Source organism: Halichoerus grypus, chromosome 3 (assembly GCF_964656455.1).
Source record: "Halichoerus grypus chromosome 3, mHalGry1.hap1.1, whole genome shotgun sequence".
Lineage (NCBI taxonomy): Eukaryota > Metazoa > Chordata > Mammalia > Carnivora > Phocidae > Halichoerus > Halichoerus grypus.
Window position 1 is genome coordinate 34,031,122 of NC_135714.1, and position 21,298 is coordinate 34,052,419.

At 41.4% G+C, this 21,298-nt stretch overlaps 1 protein-coding gene across 5 annotated transcripts in view; it reads left to right on the top strand.

Moving 5' to 3' along the window:
- LIMCH1 (LIM and calponin homology domains 1) overlaps positions 1-21,298 on the top strand; it is a 318,240-nt gene that overhangs the window by 55,758 nt on the left and 241,184 nt on the right. The window lies entirely within an intron of this gene.

Sequence of the window (21,298 nt, forward strand, 5' to 3'; positions counted from 1 at the left end):
GGAGTGGGTCAGTTGTGGGCTCCTAGGGGGTTTCCTGAAGGCAAGAGGAAGTGGTTAGCCAAGGGGGGGAATGTCCTGGGAGTGCCCCAACTTGATATATAATTACCCAGTTGTCTTCAGGCACGCCATGGACGCATGGAGACCGGAGGTGTCTGCTTGGAGCTATCGACTGGGGACTATTAAGCTCAGGCACTTCCCTGCTTTATTAAAACCTATACAAAATCACAGATTTTCATCATCCATTCGGGACTGAGAGCTATCACTTAATCCGCCTGAGGCCGGACACTGTGGACATACCTAATGTCTCCGAATGTGACACTTGTATTTTCTCCCAAGACGTTTGTACCAGAGTCAGATGTTTATTTTATAGCGGATTTAATCTAGGATTTCCAAGTGTAGCCCTGCACTGGTTGTTAACTTTCACCACAGCTTATTTCGCTCGTATTTTAAATTGAGTCGGAGGCGGTCATTTTTGCAAACATCAAATATCTGAATGCGTGATTGTGTTTAGGAAGTTTAAGCATTGGGAGATGATTTTAATCTGGTTGGAGATGAGAATAAATTGCTGTCTCAAGGCTGACATCGTCTTGAAGAACGCAAGCCGCAGGAAAATGTTACACAAACATCCAAATGAGAAAGACCCTTCCAGGTACCTGTTCTAATGGGGAAAGAGAATTCTTCCATCCAGAAAAAGAAACAAGAGCATCATTCTTTCTTTAGACCGCCGCCTTAGCTGGGAACAGGAAAGGAAAATGAACCGCTCGATGGCCTTGAATAAATACTTCATGTCTCTAAGTGTGTTTCCTCATATCAAAAGTAAGATTAATACTGGTATCTATATTGTTGGATTTTTGCAAGAATTAAATAAAACATATATAGCACTGGCATATAAGTGTACAGTCAAGGTAAAAAAGTGTTATATACAGTCCAGTGAGGTAAGTGGTAGTCACCCCCTTTTATGTTGGGGAGGTGACAAATCAGGGTTCAGGTCCTGTCCTCATGGCCACATATTTATGTAATGGCTGGGACTGAAACTGAATTCCTTCTGATGCAAAAGTTCACAATATCCCCACTGCACTTAACTTTTTCTGATTATTAACCTATGCTGTATAACGGAGTGAATAATAAATTCATGAATTCATTCATTCCATCAGCCTTTATTGGATTTCACGCTCTGGGTCCACCGTGTCTTAGCTGAGTAGGCTTGCACAAGTTACTTTACCTTTCTAGACCTCCGTTTCCTCATCTGTAGAGTGGGAGCAATACTGCTATCTCTCTGTGGGATTGTATGAGCCTTAAATGCGTGGGAGTGCACTGAGGGCTTACCACAATCCCTGCACATAGTGTATGCTCAAGAAATGCTGGTTATTATCAATTTTATTCTTAGCACTATTGCCATTATTGGTTTAAAGTTGGTTCATCGTGGGGGCGTGTGGGTGGCTCAGTTGGTTAAGCGTCCGACTCTTGATTTCAGCTCAGGTCATGATCTCAGGGTTGTGAGATCGAGCCCCACACTGGGCTCCGTGATGGGCATGGGGCCTACTTAAGATTCTCTCTCTCCCTCTGCCCCCCTCCCCCACCCCAGCCACCTCCCTCTCTCTCTCTCTCTAAAAAAAAAAAAAAGTTGGTTCATGGACTCTGTCTTTAGTATAGTACTCCATTTGATTTCTGCTTTGGTGGAAATGGGGGGTCTGGCACCTCCCCTCCAGTCATCCCCCTTTTTCTGCTCTCAGCCCCCAGAGTTGCAAAGTGAGTGTTTGTTTGTTAAGAGCAGGCCAGCATATTCATTTATGGAATATAGGATATATACACTGTATTGACTTTATAATATCTGGAAAATTCTGAAATATAAAATATATTCAGATCCAAGAATTTCAAATAAGACTCTGTGTAGACCGGCACATGGTAAGATTACTTTAAGGAGTGGACAAGAATCTTCGAACCAGGACTCGGTGTATATTTTTTGGCACAATTGTTAGAATTAAGTATAAAAGTAAAACAATACTTGGTTGAGCAAAGGGTAATCAAGTTTACTGAGACCCTGTATCTCATTTTTACTTACGTTCTTTAGTTCATTCAACCAACATATTTTAAAGGCCCCAGGTTGTACCAGACACCATGTTAGGCAAACAGCCCAAAGTTCCTGCCTTTTCAAAGCTTACAGCCTGTGTGTGTGTGTGTGTGTGTGTGTGTGTGTGTGTGTGTGCGCGCGCGCACGCGTGCGCTTGCACTTAAGTCTTATAAATGGATGCACTAATATCCTGGTTGTTGCTTGTGATTATCCCAAACTGGGAGAGGTCTTGGCTGAAGGCTGAGAATTGAGAAATTAAGTTTTAAGCTGAAGTTAAGGCATGGGGTTTGGGGAAAAGGAAAGCTTTAGGAGAGAGAACGTGGAGGTGGGTTGAGGAAAAACTGCAAAGTAGCACAGCGGTGTTTCAGGTTGATGGGACGAGTCAGTGGATTACTCTTTCCCCATGAGTGATGTTCTGAGCCTTAAATAATTATGGTTAAGGTTCTGCCAATAATGCTGTTGTCTGTCTCTCTCTCTCCCTCGCTCCCCCTCTCCCATCCCTCTCTTTCTCTCTCTCTCTCTCTCCTTTTCTTCCTTTCATGACTTGTGAACAGGGAACTCTTTTTTTTTTTTTCAGGGAACTCTGTTAATAATGTAAGAAACGGTAGTGATTCTTATGACTGATCTTGTTTTACATTTAAGGCAAAAGTAAAGCTGAGGCCTTTTAGAAATAAACCCACTAATATTTAGTGCAGTTTCAGGCACATCGTGCTTTATAAACACTGCCTGAATGAAAGAACCTAGGTGACTGTGAAAAACTATTTCAGAGATTCTTATTGGCAGCTTCAAGTAATCTTGCCAGGTACAGATCCACGAACACTTATCTGAAACTTCTGGGGCTAAGTATGTTTCATATTTCAGGATTTTCCAGTTTGAAGATGTTATATTCAGGGCATATAACATACATTAGGTAACATCTCTAGTAGCAGCACCTGATATTCAAACACATTAATTAATTTTTTTTTTTTTTTTGTAATGACACTTAGGAATGTTCACATCGGATAAATAAAGATAATACACAGCTTCATGTAAATTCAGGTCAGGTTTTGTCACACATTGACTTTTTACCAAACTTACACACTTGGTGTTCTCGGAGCTTTGGGGAGTTTGGAATCGTGCATCAGGAACTGTGGGGCCATAGGAGCTCTTTGCAAATACTTCTTGCTTGTGTTGCGGCTAGCTGTTGCCTTTAAGAGTTGGATTCCGGGGTCAGAGTGGCCATTCATATCATTTGTCTTCTGTTTCCTGTAGGAACTCTGTATTTCTTTCATGCTCCACTGTCAGAGAGACAACCAGGGGAGAATTCAGCTTTGGTCTTGCCTCTGGGTGTCTGTGTTAGATCCTGATTAGCTCCAGCTCTTAATTGTAAAAGTATTCCCTCTTGGCCACCAAGTTTCGCAGTCACTCTCCTGGTCCCTCTCCTCCTTTATTAGTGCTCAAAGAATGTGACACTGTTCACTGGCTCTGAACAACCTGGGTTCGGCCTCATAGATAAATGGATTCTTAAATCCAGAAGAGCATATCTGTTTTTCTTCTGAACATTTAAGAAGATTTGGAACATGAAACAGATTGTAAAGAGTAATTTACTTGTTTCAATAGAGAAAGAGGATGACTTCTAGTGGCTTCAGGTCTGTGAAGGGTTGTGATCCCAGGAGTGGTTCTGGCCTCATCTCTTTCTTTCTTATTCCTCTTCCCATGGACACAGGTTTCCACCCTCACTGTTGAAAGCACTCAGGGGAACTTTCCTGCCACCGCATCTCTATTTCTGTCTGCTGCCTCTGCAACTCCTTAGCCAATTATGTGGACTTTTAGTTATTTTTCCCTATAGATTGGGCGTCTGTGGGCATTGGCTTGGAGGATCAGTTGCCAGTCTCTAAGGACAGCTTAGAGACTGGCAACTGAGAGCACCTTGCCTCGTCCTCGCTCCTCACATCCGAGGCTTCTCTGGGATTCTGCTCACGTAGGCAGACATTTAGACCCTGGTTTCATGTTCTTTCAGAGAACTGGGCTTTCTGGGCAGCTGAAAGCTGGATGTCTGACGTGCTGCCATTTGTAGGAACATTTATATGCATGTGAACAGTTTTGATCTGAAACTGGGGCTAACTGTGAAATCTGAGAGAGTGCAAAGATTCCTATAAAATTCCAGGTGATTCTTAGTTCTTTTCATGTATCTCTGTAAGGAGTGTTTTTCTGCATTCTTCCTTAAAATAGTGCAAGATTTATTCTGTATAGATGTTTCATAGGAGACTTTAGTGAAATTTATGAGTCATAACTGTATCCTGGCAATTACACTTTAGAAATATTATGTGCTGAGAGTAATTCCGATAACTGAGCCTTTTGAAGGTTGCGTCCATATTGCTGCCTTTCATGTTTGAGGAGAGATTTGGGAAAGATTATTCTCTGGGTGTAAAGAATCCAATATGCACTCCAGTTGTTTCCACAGAGCATTGTCATTTCCTACCAGGGACTCTTCCCTCCCTTTTGACTTAGGGTTGGCACGGAAACCTTATTGCTTAAATAAGCCACCCCATTCCTGAGTGCCATTTGACAGGTCTTTGTAAACAAACATCTTCAGCCTCGTTGAGATTAGTGGACAGATCTGAGCTCTCACATTTACAATTCACGGTTATTGAGCAATCGTTGCTGGTTTCTCTTCCACATGAAATAATCATTACAGGTAAGATACTAGGTAAAACATACATTCATCTATATTCTTGGCACATAAAAGCACACCTGCTTGATGTTTTCGTTGAAATTCTCACGAACCTGCAAGCCTCTGAGGCCGTGGATGAAGACATGTGGTGTTAGTGTGTACACCCGGTGCTTACCCAACTCCTGGGCAGAGAGAGAGGCATCCAGTTTACATGAGGTGAATCAATGAATGAAGGATCTTTGGTACCTCCAGATTCCCTCTGATAATCAGAGAAAGTGGCCAGACCTAAGTTATTTCACATTTGAACACTTCTTGGGAAGTTTGGAGAGGGCGATGTTTTGAGGCTTATAGCTTGAGATAATTGGAATTTTTGGAGAATTTCCATTGCTCTTACTGCCCCTTCCCTCTTTCTGCCGTGAACTGTCTAGGGTCTTCCTGTATGTACTGTTCATTTCTTCTGATTCAAAGGAAGTCCATTTCAGGTGTATTCTAAGCACCACATGAAGATTGTCTTCAAAGTAAAGCTTTTACCAAGCTCACAAATGATGGATATTGTTTTCCTTCCGCCTGAGGGTCAAGAGAGTGGGCAGTTTGTATTTATCAGTCTGCATGGCCATTTCCTCCCTCCTACCCTAGTAGCCCTCTCCGTGTCTTATGCCAGAAATTATTTGGTCCAGTGTAGTGACCTCCACTGGGTCAAACACAATTCTGGAAGCCTTTGTGTGCTCATTTCCTTAAATAAATGGAAGGTAAAATATTTGAAAGCAGGGCAGCTCTGGGCTGTTCCAAAACATCAATGTTGATTGTTTGTTTTTCTGGATTTTAACAAAGGAGCTTTAGCCAGAAGACCTTTGCACTCCTGCTCATACCCCCAAATTACAAAAATACATAACAAAAATAAAACAGAAGCCAGACTTAAGGTTATCTTACCAAAACAGGACTCCTTCCTTCTTGAGATTGTACAAACAAATGAGTTCCCCAGTTAAGTTTCAATCAATCATTGCTGATGAATTCAGTGCAAGTTTAGCTTTATCTTTAACTCATACCACATTGTCTAGTCCTCGGGGCTTAGTTTGGTTTCCTCACCTTGTTTACACACCAAATGGTGAGTCCATTTGGAAAAAAAGAATAGTTTACTGATTTCTTTTCCTCTCCATGTGTCCAGCAATTAGAACAAAAAGGCTCCAAAATGAGTGCTAGGGAATAATAAGCAGTTTTCCTTGGGTGGTCTTAACAGCCCAATGGCTAGATTACTCTGAAACTGAGATTTTTCAAAGGTGACCTCTTGATGAGGCAGGGGGATGGTTGACTTTCTAATCTTTGGGAAGGAAGGGGATATAGTAATGGAGAGAGATAGCAGTGGGCAGTGGTAAAGAACAGAACTCCGAGGCCAGTCTACTTGGTTTTCTGGTTCTGCCTCTTACTAGCAGTGGACTTTGGGCAAGTCACTTAATTGCTTTGTGTCTCATCTGTATAATGAGAATAATAATAGTATCCCCCCATGTCATGGTGATGAAATAAGTTAATAGTTCTTAAAAAAATTTTTTTTAAAGATTTTGTTTTTAAGTAATCTCTGGACCCAACATGCTTGAACTCACAACCTCAAGATCAAGAATTGCATGCTTTACCAATTGAGCCAGCCAGGTGCCCCTAAATAAGTTACTATTTCTAAGGCACTTAGGACAATGCCTGGCACATAGTAACTGCTATGTAAGTTTATGTTACATAAATTAAAAAGAACTAGAGATGGGGAAATGCCAGGAGAGATTAGTGTTAAGATCCCCAAGGGGGAAGGGGTTGATTTAAAATGAGAAGAGATACTTAGTGGGGATAAAAGTGACAGAGAAAGCAAGTAGATTGACAGTCAAAAGGTAGACAATAAGGTGGCCATTTGGAGATCTTAAGTGGCTTCTAACTCTTCAAATATGTGACCTTAAGCAAGTCATTTAACCTTCCCATCTGTAAAAGGTGACAGTCAGCTGGCCAGATGTTCTTTTAGGTTTGTTTCAACTCTGGAAATCCATGGACCTGGCTTCTCTTTTTAGTGAAACGCTTGGAGCAACAGCTAGACTGTGGTTCCAGGTAGGATTGAGGAAAGATTATAGAGCCACACCTGGTATCTGTCATTATCTGAGCATGAATGAAAAAAGTGGGCAAGGCTGAACCTGGAAGGCATGAGTTGAATTGCTTCACGAAGACAGTTCTTCACTGCTGCCTTATGACTTTTATGGGTTTCTTACATGTGTTCCTCTTTTCCCCTCTCAAACATTTGGTTCCATTTTTTTTCCTTTCCTTTTTTCTTTCTTTCTTTCTTCCTTCCTGTTTTTTTTTTTTTTTTTTTTTTTTGATCTTTTCCCTTTCTAAGTTGCACATGAAAGGGCCTCATTGTTTGATATCTCTCTACTTGGGAAGGAAGAAAATGGTGTGCATGAGATGCTAGCAGCAACATAAAGAGCAGGTGCAAATGCTCTAGATGAATTCCAGCAAAGGGAGAGTGCTTATGTGGCTGTGCTGAATTCTTCCTGCCTAACTTGATAGCATATTTTTGATATTACAGTCCATCTGTGCACCGTTTTCTTCTGTGTATGGTTTGTATGTGTGTGCGTGGGGTGGGGGGTGTTGCTTTATCATTCTCATTTTTCCCTTGGGCTCTTTAAATATTCTTGTTCTATAAAGCAGCATTTGCTTTTTGCTTCCAGTGCTCTGACCCCTTGGTTGCCTGAATATAAATGTACTGTGTTCAGTCATTGAGTGAAGGGTACTCATTTCTGAGGAACAAACCTGTTATTCTGGCGTAAGATATGTGAACAGACTGTCCTCTACAGATCTGAGTATCTTTGAGAGGTGATGCTGACAATAGTGGCATTTGGCAGCATGGTCCTCGATTTAAACAAATAGTCGGCTTGGTTGTATTAATGTTTGTATCAGGCTGTGGTTAAGCACATTCTTCTCAGATTTGAACCTGTAAAGAATTATGAAAAAAGAACCATGGTTTCAGTGGGAATGGTCATTCCACCTATCATCTTCAAGTCTTCCTTTCTTGAGTTTTCTTCATTGGAAAGTTTCATTCAGAACTTTTTGTATCAGTCAGACTGCTCTAGGTTATGCCGCAGTAACAAAGAGCACTCATGTCTCAGTTGCTTAAGAGAACAAAGTTTTCATTATTGTTTATGTTATATATCTGTTGAGGGCTAGTGTCAGGCCTCATGTACACCCTCACTCGTGGATGAATGTTGATGGAGTCTTCCTCCTCTGGAATGTTGTCAGTCACCAAGGTGAAGGGAAGGAAACATGGTGAATCATGCACCGCATCTTAAGGGATTTATTTTAGAAGTAGTATTACTTGCACTCACATTTCGTTGGCCAGTCGGTAAAAGGCAAGTCAAGGCATGTCAGTGGTCATGCCTAACTTCAAGCAGGCAGGAAAGCATAATCTTATCATGTTCGTGGAATGAGGGAAATCAGAAGTATTTGGTGAACAGCACTAAATGCTTTACCACAGACTTTACATACGGCGGATACTGTAATGCAGGCTAGGAAAACAAAAATGAATGGGGTGTACCCAAGTCCTTAAATTTCATAGAAACAGCTTTATGTAGGAATTTCAAAAACATAATGATGAAACGAAAATGGTTAAAAATGACTTCTGTATTAAAAGAGCTTCAGAAGGTCTTCTTTACCATCCCATTTCTCTAGTTTTTGTAATTATTTTCTGAAAGTTACAAATAGCTACAACATAATCTTCAGAACATAAATCTGTTTAAGAAAAATGGGCTTTACTTAGTTTTACACAAGTTTTGGTCCTCCTTAGAATCTTTATGAAACACACAGTTTTTGTGTTTTTGCCATGCTTTAGCAGTCTAAAAATTGAATGCGCCTAAGGAGAATAACTTCTTTATTACATGCTGGCTGAAAACTCAGCCAAAATTCCATTGAAAGCCAATTGGTTTTCTTTCTTTCTTTTTTTTTTCCTCTGTGTGTCCTTCAGTGCTGAAACTGGAAATAAACCAGCATTATGGGTTCATAACTGAGAGTGGAGCGATTCTGCACAATACACAAGCAAATTTGTCATTTAAAATATCAGACATCTGTCTCAAGTTGGTGCTGACCTTCTAAACTGCAACTGAATGTCCAGATTGTTACTTCTCCATCCTCCTCAGAGGCATTTTTAGTGTGGGGTTCACAGCCCCATGCTTCTTGTCTGCTTCCTAGTGGGTTATGGGTTGTTTCCTAGAGTCTAGACACGAAATGAAAAATGATTGTGTAATTCATTTCCTGTTCGTCTCTGCAAAATTCAGAGGAAGGTCTCAAAGCCTTGGGACACACCACCTCCTCCTACTTGGTAGAAGGAGCAGACATTCTGGTTCTGTAGACACGCATTGAAATCTCCGCCAGCCTCTTGCTACCTGTAGAATCTTGGGCAAGTGGCATAATCTCTTTATGTCTCAGTTTCCTTCTCAGTAAAACAAGGAACATAAGAACTGTTTCAAAGGGTTGTTGTGAGATTTGAGTGTATGGTTTCTAGAAAATGCCAGCAACGTCTGACATGTAACAAGCACCCAATAAATATTCCCTACTAGCACAGTGCTTACTGGTTTTCATAGGATTTCATTGCATTTTATCTCATGGGAATAAATCAAGGCGAGGGAAGGCATATAGAAAAATTGGTTTTTCCATTTACTTGCCAAAAAAAAAAACAAAGAAAGAAAAGAAAAGACTTGGAATTCTCTTGGAGTCACAGTCACAGTTGACTTCGCAAAGATCTTATTTAATTATAATGTGTATCTCTTTTCTCCTCTGTTCCCATTTTTCCTCACTCATCATCTCGTTAGATTCCATATAGACCGAGTCCCACTAACTAACTTTCTTCACTTGTAAATCTTTTCTCATGCTCTTTCGGGTTTTGAGGCATTACTTTAGTGAGCAGTGGTTAAGGGCTAAGGGGGATGGGTGCCAATACTGTAGGAAAACAAAAACTTTCATCATTTTAATAGTAAGAGCTAACATTATTTGAATCTGTACCTGGCTCATAATTAAAGATTTATTTTTTCGTATGAAATCAGAGCTAAAATTGTATCAACCCTGTGAGGTCGCTATGAGTACTATTTGTATATTACAGATAAAGAAATTCAGGCTGGGAAGTTAAGTAGTTGGCCTTAGGCAACATACCTAGTAAATGCTAACAAGCACTATTCTTGGAATTTGAATCCAGGACTGTTTGACTTCCAAATAGCTTCCCCGCCCCCCCCCCCCACCCCAAGCTCTATTGTGCAGACAAGTTTGAGTTCAAAATGGGGAGGTGATATTCCTGGCTGATGAATGCTGTGTGAACACTGAATAGATTAATCATGGCAACTAAAAATAACAAGGTGTATTGTTGCCTTTTTGTACAGTCTACACTTTCTTGTCTGGACGACTATAAAACACAAGCGTGGTGCTGTTCTTGATTCCTGACAGTTTTGAGACTTGGAAGCCTGTCCTTTGTTAACTCTGCATATGTACTTCCAGATTTTGTGTACATGTGGTTTGTCCTCGGTGTCCATGATGGGAGGGCTCGTAATAAGAAAGTAAAGATGGAAACCAGAAAAACAAATAGGCCCTGCCTTCCTGTCTGAATGACTCCCTCATTCCCCCAACCCCGCCCAACGACTTTCTAAACAAATTGGCCTAATAAGTAAATCTAGGGGTCCTCTGTCCTTGTTTGGAATAGTATCATTTGAGCATGGCTTTGCTTTCCGAAGGGAAATGTTGAGGACTAGGTGACAGCTAATGGACCAGGATTTTTACTTTGAATTCTGAGGCTTACTTGGCTGGACACCATCTTAAATGGTAGTTATCTTTCATGGCTTAAAAGCTGGTTGCTAAAATACAGGACATTTTGGAGATTCTAAAAGGATCAAGTATATATATATATATGTATATATATTATGTATATATATCAAGTATATTTATATATATATATATATAATTTATTTTATTAAGAAGGCAGTGGAAGCTGGTTCATGATTTTCTAATCTAGTTTCATGGTCCTTTTGATCAACCACAGATAAAACGGAACAAGACAGCTTCTCTCAAAGGGTTAATACCCTGGAATTTCACACTTAACAATTGGCATTCTGTCCTCTGCATTCTTCAGGAATTTTCTCACTGATGTCAGTCAAAAGACTTTGGTTTGTTATGCAAGACAGTGGTCCAGTGACTTTGCATATCACATTCTCTTAAAAGGGAGGGAAATCCTTGCATGCTAATTGGGGAAGAAAAAAGGTAGTGTAAGTGGTTCTTTGGCTCCAGCTGAATTAAATGAGTGAGTGTGTTTAGTGAGAAAATAAAGCACAACAAATCTTGCAAATGAGTGGGCATTCTCTTGAAATGTCTGCTTACCACATTTTTGTCATTTTGTGTGTATCTTACTACTGTGTCACTGTGATCACATTTTTAAGGAAACACTTCAATATATTTATATAGTTTGTTTTTCTGTTTTTTTCTTACTGCTTTAGTTACCTGTTACTGGGTAAGAAACCACTCCAAACAATTTATTATTTCTCAAGATTCTCTGAGTTGACTAGCTCAGCTGGTGTGTTCCACATAGTGTTGGCAGGTCGTTGTATTCAGCGGCTGTCAAGGCTGGGCTGGAAGGTCCAAAAAGTCTTCTCCCACATGTCGGGCACCTCAGGACTTGTCCTCATGGTCTCTCTGCCTGGCTAGTGGGAGCTCTCTCATAGCCTCGTGGTCTCGAGGTGGTGGTACGTCCTCAGCTAGCTGGTTTGCAAGAGAGAGAAGGCAGAAGCTGCTAGTGCACGTAAGGTGAGGCATGCGAGTCCCAGAACATTACTTGCACCATATCCTATTGGTCAGAGGAAGTTACGGAGTCAAGCTCAGATCCAAGGGCAGGGAGTTGGTGGGGGGGAGTAGATCCCACTTCTTAATGGATGGAGAGGCGTATGCCTAAAAGGAGGGAAGGAATTGATGACCTAAATTAGGTCAAAGAGAGTACTGAGGGCAGAGGGACTTGTGGCTGATGGAAATGCCAAAGGCAGAGGCAAGTTTGGTTCCACTTCCTTTCTAGGGTTCTGGGCAGAGACTGCTGCATGGAGTAGCTTCATGCCAGGTTGGGAGAAGTGCATAGCAACATCAGAGGACAAAATGATGAGGTCAGATGGAGGGAGGTCTCAGGTGCACTCACAGTTCTCTCTCAGCTCCTGTGTGGTGGCAGAAGAAGCCGGAAGTTCTTGAATTCAGGAGAGGACTCAGAAGATAGCTGAGTTAAGAGGTACTGGGCTTAGGCCAGGAACTGGGGGGGGAGGGGAGCGTGAGACCCTGAGCTCATGGTAGCACCTGAAGTGGTATCCCGAGGCCGTGACTGCCAGCTTGGATGTCAGCAACAGGTGCCCGTGGAATGGCCAGGGTTGGAGCTCTAGCCAGTTTCATTTCCATAGTCTCCAGGCCAGGCAGCAGCACAGACTAGCCCCTTTGCTGTAGAGGGCAGCCAGGATCCAGAGGACACCATTCGATTTGTGTTCTCCATCTCCCAGGGCACCATCCCGAAAGGAGACATAGCCCCTCTCCTCATCTAGTTACTCTTTTGGAGATAAGCAGGAGGAGGGTGAGAAATCTAGCCACTGATCATGATGGCTAAAGCGACTGAACCTAAAATAACTGTTTAATTTATTGCATTGGACTAAATATTCACCAGATCTGTCTACAGTTAGGTCTTCTTCCTTCTGGTAGCCTGAATAGTGCTCCCCTGCCCCCAGATACATTCATGCCCAAATCCTCAGAGCCTCTGAATACGTTCTCTTCTGTGGCAAAAGAGACTTTGTAGATGTGATTAGGTTAAGGATCTTGAGTTGGGGAGATTTTCCTAGAATATCTGAGTAGGCCCATTGTAACCACAAGGTTTCCTTATAAGAGGGACACAGGACATCCGAGGCAGAAAAAAGAGATATGATGACAGAACCAGCCCTTGGAGTGATACATGTCGAAGACAGAGGAAGAAGCCATGAGCTAAGGAATGCGGGTGGTCTCTGTTAGCTAGAAAAGACAAGAAAAGCTCCCAGGAAGCCTGGAGAAGGAATGTAGCCCTACCAACACCTTGGTGTCAGACTTCTGAAAGTGTTAGGAGAATAACATTTGTTTTGTTGTAAACCACTAAACTTAATGTGGCAATTGGTTACAACAGCAGTAGGAAAGGAATCTACCCTGCCACCTCCACCCAAAGTCACTTAGAAACATTGAAAGTGCAATTACTTTCTTCCTGTGAGTGCAGAATAAAGTCCTCCCCATTCCTTCTCCCAGTAAGATACTAATTCTATTTGCTAAATAAGAACATTGAGGGGTAGGGAGTGAAATTCAGTAATTTTGCCCAGATTGAGTGGTTGGTTAGTGATTGAGCCAGGATTAGAACTCGCTTCTTTTCAAGCCGCAGATGAAGCGCTCTGGGAGCATCCTACAAGAGCATGGTCTTGTGTCCAAGGATGTCAAGGAAAATGTATCAAGTGGAAATCTATAATGAGTAAGCTTTCAGGATCTCAAAAATCCCATCTTAAAAGTCTTATGTTGTAGAACTTACTGACATGATGCTTCATAGAAATAACATGAAAGCAAGTGCCACTCCATGACTCAGTGACCCACTCATGCTTTAGAAATAACCAGTTACACCATATTTGCTCCACTGTTAATGCTGTAGGCAGTCTTCAAGTCACTTACAGTTGTTTTTTTTTTTTTACAAAGTTCCGTTCAAATTTCTTTTGGTGGGAGAGTTCATAGAGCCACACACACACACAAATCTCTTCAAACTTAATTTTTCTACTCAAACAACAACACCAGCAATTATATTCTGACTTCTAAATTAGGATGCCAGGAACCCTTGTTCCAGCTTTGGAGGTGACGTTGATGGTGGTGGTTTGACCTAGGGACCCAGACACCAGAATCATGCCCGCTGCACGTCTCCATCTGAATGTGGGCGCACCTCCGGCTCTCTTCTCTTTGAGCTTTTCCGAGTGAATAAAGGTGGGCAGTTGGCCTCACTGGTGGACTGGGATTGCAGGCTTACCCAGGGCCTGCTCACGAGTCTGGATCACTCAGAAATAATATCCATATGTCGGGGACAGCTTGAGTTTGAGAATAATCTTTGTGACCCAGTTAATACTCTGGGAGATTTTTTCCCAACACGGTCATTGTGCTATTTGCAGCACAAGTTCCAACAAAACAGCTTTTCCGTGCTGTCGTCGGGACAGTAGGGGCAGCATGGAAAGCAGCAGAATACTAGCGCCAGGGCAGTCTGCATGAGAGACGTTGGCAGAATGGAAATGGAATGCAGGCATTTTAACATTTCTGTGCATACGCTTTGCTCCCACCCAAGGAACTATACTATGTGTTTCAGTGCTCTGCCTGGGGAGAATGCGAAACTCAGAATTGGTCAGTGTGCATGGGCAGGTATATACTGGAAATGTGGCAAAGAAAAATCCAATAAGGACATGCATTATAGGGTGGAAAATGGGGGTGAAAACACATGGTTTCTGGCAGGTGTTCCACACTTCCTATCTGGAAGGTGAATCCGTTAATCTGAAAATGAAAGCCATCCCAGAGTCCCCTAGGTAACACGCCAAATACTGTCACGGTGCTCAGATCCCTTTCGTTAAGCCCTTTGTTAGATCTGAACCTGAGCCCGACACAAAGCTCTTCTCTTAAGGAGGATTTCCAGAAGGGCTACTGTAGCTCTGTGCATGCTTTAGAAGAAAAGTCGATCTGTTTCTTGCTTTAAAAAAAAAAAACTCCAAAAAACAACAAAAAACTCCCCCCACAAAACCCAGTTTATGTCCATGAAAAATATCTTTGCATGTCTAGACGGTAGTGCCGATCAGTTGCCTTTCGTAAGGAAGGGATACAGAAAAACTATTATTCTCTGCAGAAACCTTGTAAGGTCCCACGTGACCCAAGTGACCTCTCACTCAGCTAGTGTAACAGGAGCCAGAAGTGTGCAAGGAGCCGGAGCTTGAGGACTGATGTTGTAAATCAGGCCTGGCATTATGGAGCTTTCCTGTTTGGGGCTGGGATTCTCTCCTCTTGTTGATTGTCCTGCAGATAAAGGGTGGAAAAAAAATTTCAGAACCAGTGTGAGTTGTGTCAATCCCATATTGTTAGGTTTCCACCCAGATGGCATTTATAACCAATAGAAAGGAAACTCTCTAATGTCATTACCTTAAATAAGGGAAGGAAGAACTAAAGCATAATTTTACAGGCAAAAATTGCGTGGAAGGATCAAACGGGAATGTTTATTTGCTGTCTGCTTTTGCCAGATATTGTGCTCGAGGTGTTGCGGATGGCCTTGTACAATAATGAGAGAAGGTTTTGGTTTTTGCTTTTCATTTGCAGAGTGGCCAGGATGACTTATGCACGCGAGTTAGAAGCTATCTGTGTGTTTCCGTCTGTTTTCCACATAAATGGAATTTTTTCCTCTCGTTCTCCTAGACATTTTCTCCCATGTTTATGACTGTAAGTCATTAAAGCTGGCCCGGGAAGCTGTTTTTAGGTCTTCAGCTGTTGTTGGATGGAGTTGAGAAATGTTTGCTTTCACAATGGCCCAAAGCGAATTGTCACATGTGGTGAAGTCGAAACCCCACAGCGACCACAGGATTATCATACCCACATTCAGTCCATTGTGTGTGGGGTTTGTTGCCAAAACACCGTCTACCTGGGCTATGAGGAGGTGCTGGGGCACTCGCGCCATACGCCGCTGCAGGTTAGCTCTTGCCCAGAATCGCTCCCTGTTTGTTCATACAGCTGTGGAACACACCACATCCAGAGCATATTCAAGCGTGGGGTTGACCCTTGGGTCGAACACATACTGAAATCGGTGCCCATTTCGTGAGACGGAGAGGAAGCAGTTCATTTAACACACACACAGCCTCCTGCATCCAGATCTGCTGGGGTAGGAGGACAGAGGTTCAGAAGGGCTGAGTAGTTTGCTCAAGTCGCATGATCAGGTAAGTGGTTGAGTGGACTCATTCCTAGGTCTGTCTGACTCCAAAGCCTAGGGTATTTTTTATTGCAGGGCTTCTCCACCTTGAATGGTGAAGGACTGATTTTGTGTGTGTTTTGAATTTCGAATCCACTGTAAATACTGTGCATGCTGATTTACACGTTGTAGTACTGACTGCACATGATTAGCATGCAACTTTCATTCCGTGCAACTCACCCAGGCAGTTGGCCCACGCCTAAACATTTACACCTGCTCAGCAAGCTGAGTCCGCCGATCATGCGCTTGGATGTACGGCAATGTCGGATTGCTGTGAAAATTTCTAAAAGTTTATTCTCAGTATGATGTCATGGACTGGTGTGATCAAGATCACAGATCACACGTTGAGTAGCCCTACTTTGGTGTAAGGGTGAGGGGAGCATATGTCCTGGGAAAGCCAGACTCTGACTTTGGGAAGAGAAGCTTTGGGAAGAAAGCTGAATATATGGATGATCATATGGTTTCTTTATTCTCTCTAGGACAAGCCTGATTGCAGCAGCCATGCTTTCATTCAGTTATATGCAGGGCATTGCTCTCAAGTCAGGAACACAGGGCAACTTCCTCTGCAGGAGAAGCACCAAGTGATTTCTAATACCTACAACAAAATTTGCATGGGGGGGGGGGTGGTGTTGGGAGGAGAGATTTAAAAAGGGGCGGGGCACAAAAACGTTCCTCCTTGCAGTAGTTTTTCCCTTGTTAATTCACATGGCGATCTGTTCGACTCATGTATTGAGCCTCTCCTATATCCTAGGCACTTTAGTAGATGCTATATGATTAAGGAAGTGTTTCTGTATCTTGTAGTTTATTGTTGCCAGAGAAAGGGAAGAAGTAAAAGACACTTAAAAATATCATTAAACATTAGTATTTTATTATTAGTTGGTCCTCTATAAGTAACAATTTTAAGAAAATGTTTAAAGCTTAATTATATCCTTTATAGGGGATTAAAACATGGTGTTTGTAGTAATTTTATTTTTTAAGGGTATTAACCAGGAAACTAGCATCTAATTAGAACAATGTTTCTATGGGAAAAATCACATCTTGCTGAAATATTTTTGACTTTAACACTCTCTTCAGGAATAAAACCTGTCAGACAGAAGTGTGAAAACTGCCTGTACTTAGAATAATTTCTTATGTGACCCAGTACTGGTAAAATGGTGCAGTATGGTACCATTTGGGTTTCTTTGGCCTAAGACATCATAAACAATCTTCTAGAATCTTAGGATCTACAAAATAAAGAAAAAATTCCTCTGTCTATCTTTGGTAACATGGGCAGACCTAATTCTGTAGTGACTGAGTATAAAAAAAAAAATTAATGACATTCTCAAAAGCCTTTAACAATGAGGGTGAATATGAAGTGGCAGAATAATAAATTTGTTCTTAAGTCTTTGGCTCTTATTGTTCACAGATTCTTTTCCTGCAGATTTCACTTCTTTCATGGTTCCCATGCATGTTTCACTTGGTGCTGGTGAATAGGTATTAAGGGACTTCAATTCCTCTTCTTACCACTTCTTTGTCTTAGAAAGTTAAGGAGGATATGGATTGCTAGGGATTCTCTATTAAGCTGATCTTTTGAATTGAAATTAATTTACAGGGAGAAAATATGGAAATGCATTTCTAAATTATTGTAGAAATCAATGAAAAATGACATTTGCCTCTTTTTTTTTTTTTTTAGATTTTTATTTATTTATTTGAGAGAGAGTGAGAGAGAACAAGTGGTGTAGAGGGAGAAGCAGGCTCTCTGCTGAGCAGGGAGCCCAATGTGGGGCTCGATCCCAGGACTCTGGGATCATGACCTGAGCCAAAGGCAGACGCTTAACCGACTGAGCCACCCAGGTGCCCCTTGCTTCTCTTTGAAATGAAAATTGAGAATTGAGCAGCTTCTTTGTAAATAAAATCTATTCATAATATCTTAAGTAAAGATCTAATTATTTTTTAAAAATACTTGTATTTGTTTTAGATTCCTTGGTTCAATCCTCTTTCTAGCTCTCTCTGTTTTTTGAGTTTCTATAGAGAAAGACTTAAAAACTTAAGGTGTGCTGTCTCTCAAATCTGTGATTTTTTCCTCTTTGGTAAAGGCATTATTGTGCCTTGGTTTTAATATGAAGGAAAATGAAGATGGGGGTGGAATTTGTATTAAATATTTGGAATTTTTCTTCCTCCCCAGCCCCAACATCTAAAATATGCATGGGATTTGGAAAACAAATTAGAAACAAGATCTTTCACAGATCCTAAAAAAAATGCATTTCTAAATGGTGACAAGTTCTGATTTCTGAATAGTGCTGTTTCATTTAGGAATTTTGGTTGCTAAATTGTATATAATAATCTATTTTTTCTTTTCCTTGGGTTTTATTTTGACTGCCTCAAGAATGAAAAACCTCTTATAAGAAAATTAATACCAAATATCCATTTTGCTAATATAAACTCATTTGCTAAAATAAACTAGTAATAGTATAAGCTAAAAATATATTAATTTTACAGTTTTTTTTTTGTGGGACCTGTGGTAAGGAAATATAAAGTAATCAGAATCTGAAATAGTTTTGCTTCTTTGTCTCTCTATGTCCCTAAACTCTTGGGTTAGTGGGAACATGGAGACCATATATGAAACAAGAGATATGATTTCGTCTCCAGGCATTTAATTAATTTATTTATCTTTAAATTAAAAAAAAATTATTTGGGGGGGGAGGGGCAGAGAGAGAGGGAGAGAATATCTTAAGTAAAATCCACGCTAAGGGTGGAGGCCGGCCATTATGGGGCTTGATCTCAGGGCCCTGAGATCACCACCTGACCCGAAACCAAGAGTTGCACACTTAACGACTACACCACCCAGGCACCCCCTCCAGACATTAATTTTAAAAGCGTGTGCCTTCAGCTCAGGTCATGATCCTGGGGTCCTGGGTTTGAGCCCCGTGACAGGCTCCCTGCTCAGTGGGGAGCCTGCTTTTCCCTCTCCCTCTGCCCCTCCCCCTGCTCATGCTCTCTCTCTCTCTCTCAAATAAATAAATAAAATCTTTAAAAAAATAATAAAGACCGACCACCAAAAAATGCATTTTGCAGAAGGCCCGAGTTTGGCCATTTAGGGTCAGTGTTTGTTTTTTCTCACTATTGTGCACATGCTTGGCGTATTCCCTGGCACATACGTAGCTCTCAGTACGTATTTGTGGAGTGAATGAGTGAAGGAAGAAATTGGGTATGTAACTGACCAATTAACTGACTGACTGATTTCAGTGATAGTTTAGAACTTCATTTGTGTGGGTCACCATTTAAGGGGTGAAATCACCTATATTTTCCAAAAACAAACTTTGTCTGTATTCATTTTCTCTGTAGTCTGTGTTGATGAGGAAAGAGACTCTCTACCACCCAGAAGTCTAAATATAGCTTCTCACAAAAGGGCTCATGTTACAGTGATGCAAATGGAAAAGAATAACAGACTGTGTTTTAATCATGTAAATGTAGCACATGTCTCCTTTCCCTCCTCACTCCATTTTATCACAGGTAATTACATTACTAGGTATCGGTAGTTTAACCAAGATAGATAATAATTGCTGGAAAACTATGGTTTTTAACTTGAAGAAAGGGCTTGCTAAGTAAATGAAAGAGAAAAATACCAATGTGTTGTGTTTGGTGATTCTTTTTGTGTAACTGTTTGTTTTGCAATGCAGGAAGGGACTTAAATTTTGCCTGCCAATGTTTGATGCTAGATTTTTATCAGAGGAAGGGTCATATCGTTTTTCTGTGTGTTTAGAGATTTGTTTAAATGGAAACATTAGTAAGCGACAGTCTCACTTTTGGGGAATGAGTTCCCTCATGAAAGCTTTGTGTCTTGTGCTCCAGTGTAAAGAGAAAAAAAGTCATATTGGATGTCTTTTTCTTTCTGCTCTGGAGAGTGTATCAGACACAACCAACCTAGTGAGTTCAGACCACCTGTGAGACTCCAAATTGCTCTTCCTATATTGAATTTAAAAACAACACTTGATTATAGTATTTAAAGCAAATCAAGGAATATTCAGATGAATCAGTGGGTAAACACATTTAATAGTATAGACCTTGCTCTTATTGCAAATGGATTATTATCCAGTGAAACCATTCTTCTTTCATGTTGTAAAGCTTTCCAGATTTCAGGAAGCCAAGGCAGCTGTGTTTTTCAAAACCTTCATATGTGATCCCAAAGCACCATTTCCTAGGAGAAATGAAGATCTGTTCTTATACAGTATTTGTAAGCAATGGCTAACCTCTTTTCTTTTCTTTTTTTTTTGTTTTTTTTATTTATCTATTTGACAGAGAGAGAGATAGCGAGAGAGGGAACACAAGCCGAGGGGAGTGGGAGAGGGAGAAGCAGGCTCCCCGCCGAGCAGGGAGCCCGATGTGGGGCTCGATCCCAGGACCCTGGGATCATGACCTGAGCCCAAGGCAGACACTTAATGACTGAGCCACCCAGACACCCCGGCTAACCTCTTTTCTGAGAACATCAGAAATACACCTGGTGACGGAAAGCCCTCGTGCCCGATAAAGTGGGATGTTCTCAATTAACCAAGGGAGCATTTGGGTAAGAGGGACCCACGTAGCAGGTGCTGCTGGGCCTCTCATTCCAGCATGTGAGGGATGTGAGGAGATTTGCCTGATCTCAAGGGCTGAGAACCATTAATACAAGCGACTCAGCAATTTACTCCTTTGTTACTTGCTTTGTCTTGAAGGATGTGCCCACAGCAAACTTTCTGATGCAAGGAAATGCAAGCTGCCTAGACCTAACTGTAATTGATAGAAAAGGCTGTCAGAGAAAACCCTGTAATCAGAGTCAGGGCAGATGTTTCTATCCGGATTGCAATTGTCAGTGGGTCAGAAGGGAGTTGAAATGTGTGCAGATGACTCAGAGACTGAAGACCTCTTCCAGTTTGTAGGAGTCCAAATAGTTCCCAAAACTGAGACACTCATTTTGTTTAAGTTCTAGCAGATTTTCTTTGTACACAGTTTTATTTTTGATACTCCTAAACAGCCGCTGGGTGACTTTTCAGTCATATTTTATATTGATGTCTCTCTGTTGTTCAGGGCATAGCATTGGTTTATTTTTGTAGTATCATTAAGAAATGGTAAGGATGACACACAATTACAGAGTTTTAGGGGAAGTCAATATTACTACATAAGCTTGACCTTAAAGGTAAGTTACTGGTCCTGGGAATATTGGGTTGGGCCAGCTCAAACTTGGGCTTGTGGTGGCTCTTCATTGCCCAACACAATGGTGTCTTTGCCTGGCAAGCTCTACCTCTCATTAAGGAGTCAACATATCACAGCAGCCCTTCCCTCCCCAAAGAACCCTGGGAACAGAGAGGTTAACACAGCCATTAACACTTGCCAAGTACAACAACAAGAGGTTCCATCTGCCCTAAGGAGGGGCATCCCTAGAAACTTTAGTGCCTCTGAGCCGGCCAACAGAGCAATGGGATTTGTGGTCTTGCTCAACATTGGGGATTTGAGTATCTCTTTGGATAATCTTCCTTTCCCTAGTGGTTAAGCATATGGTTCTCATAAAAGAAATTGTGTGGACTATATTTTACTTAAGTCT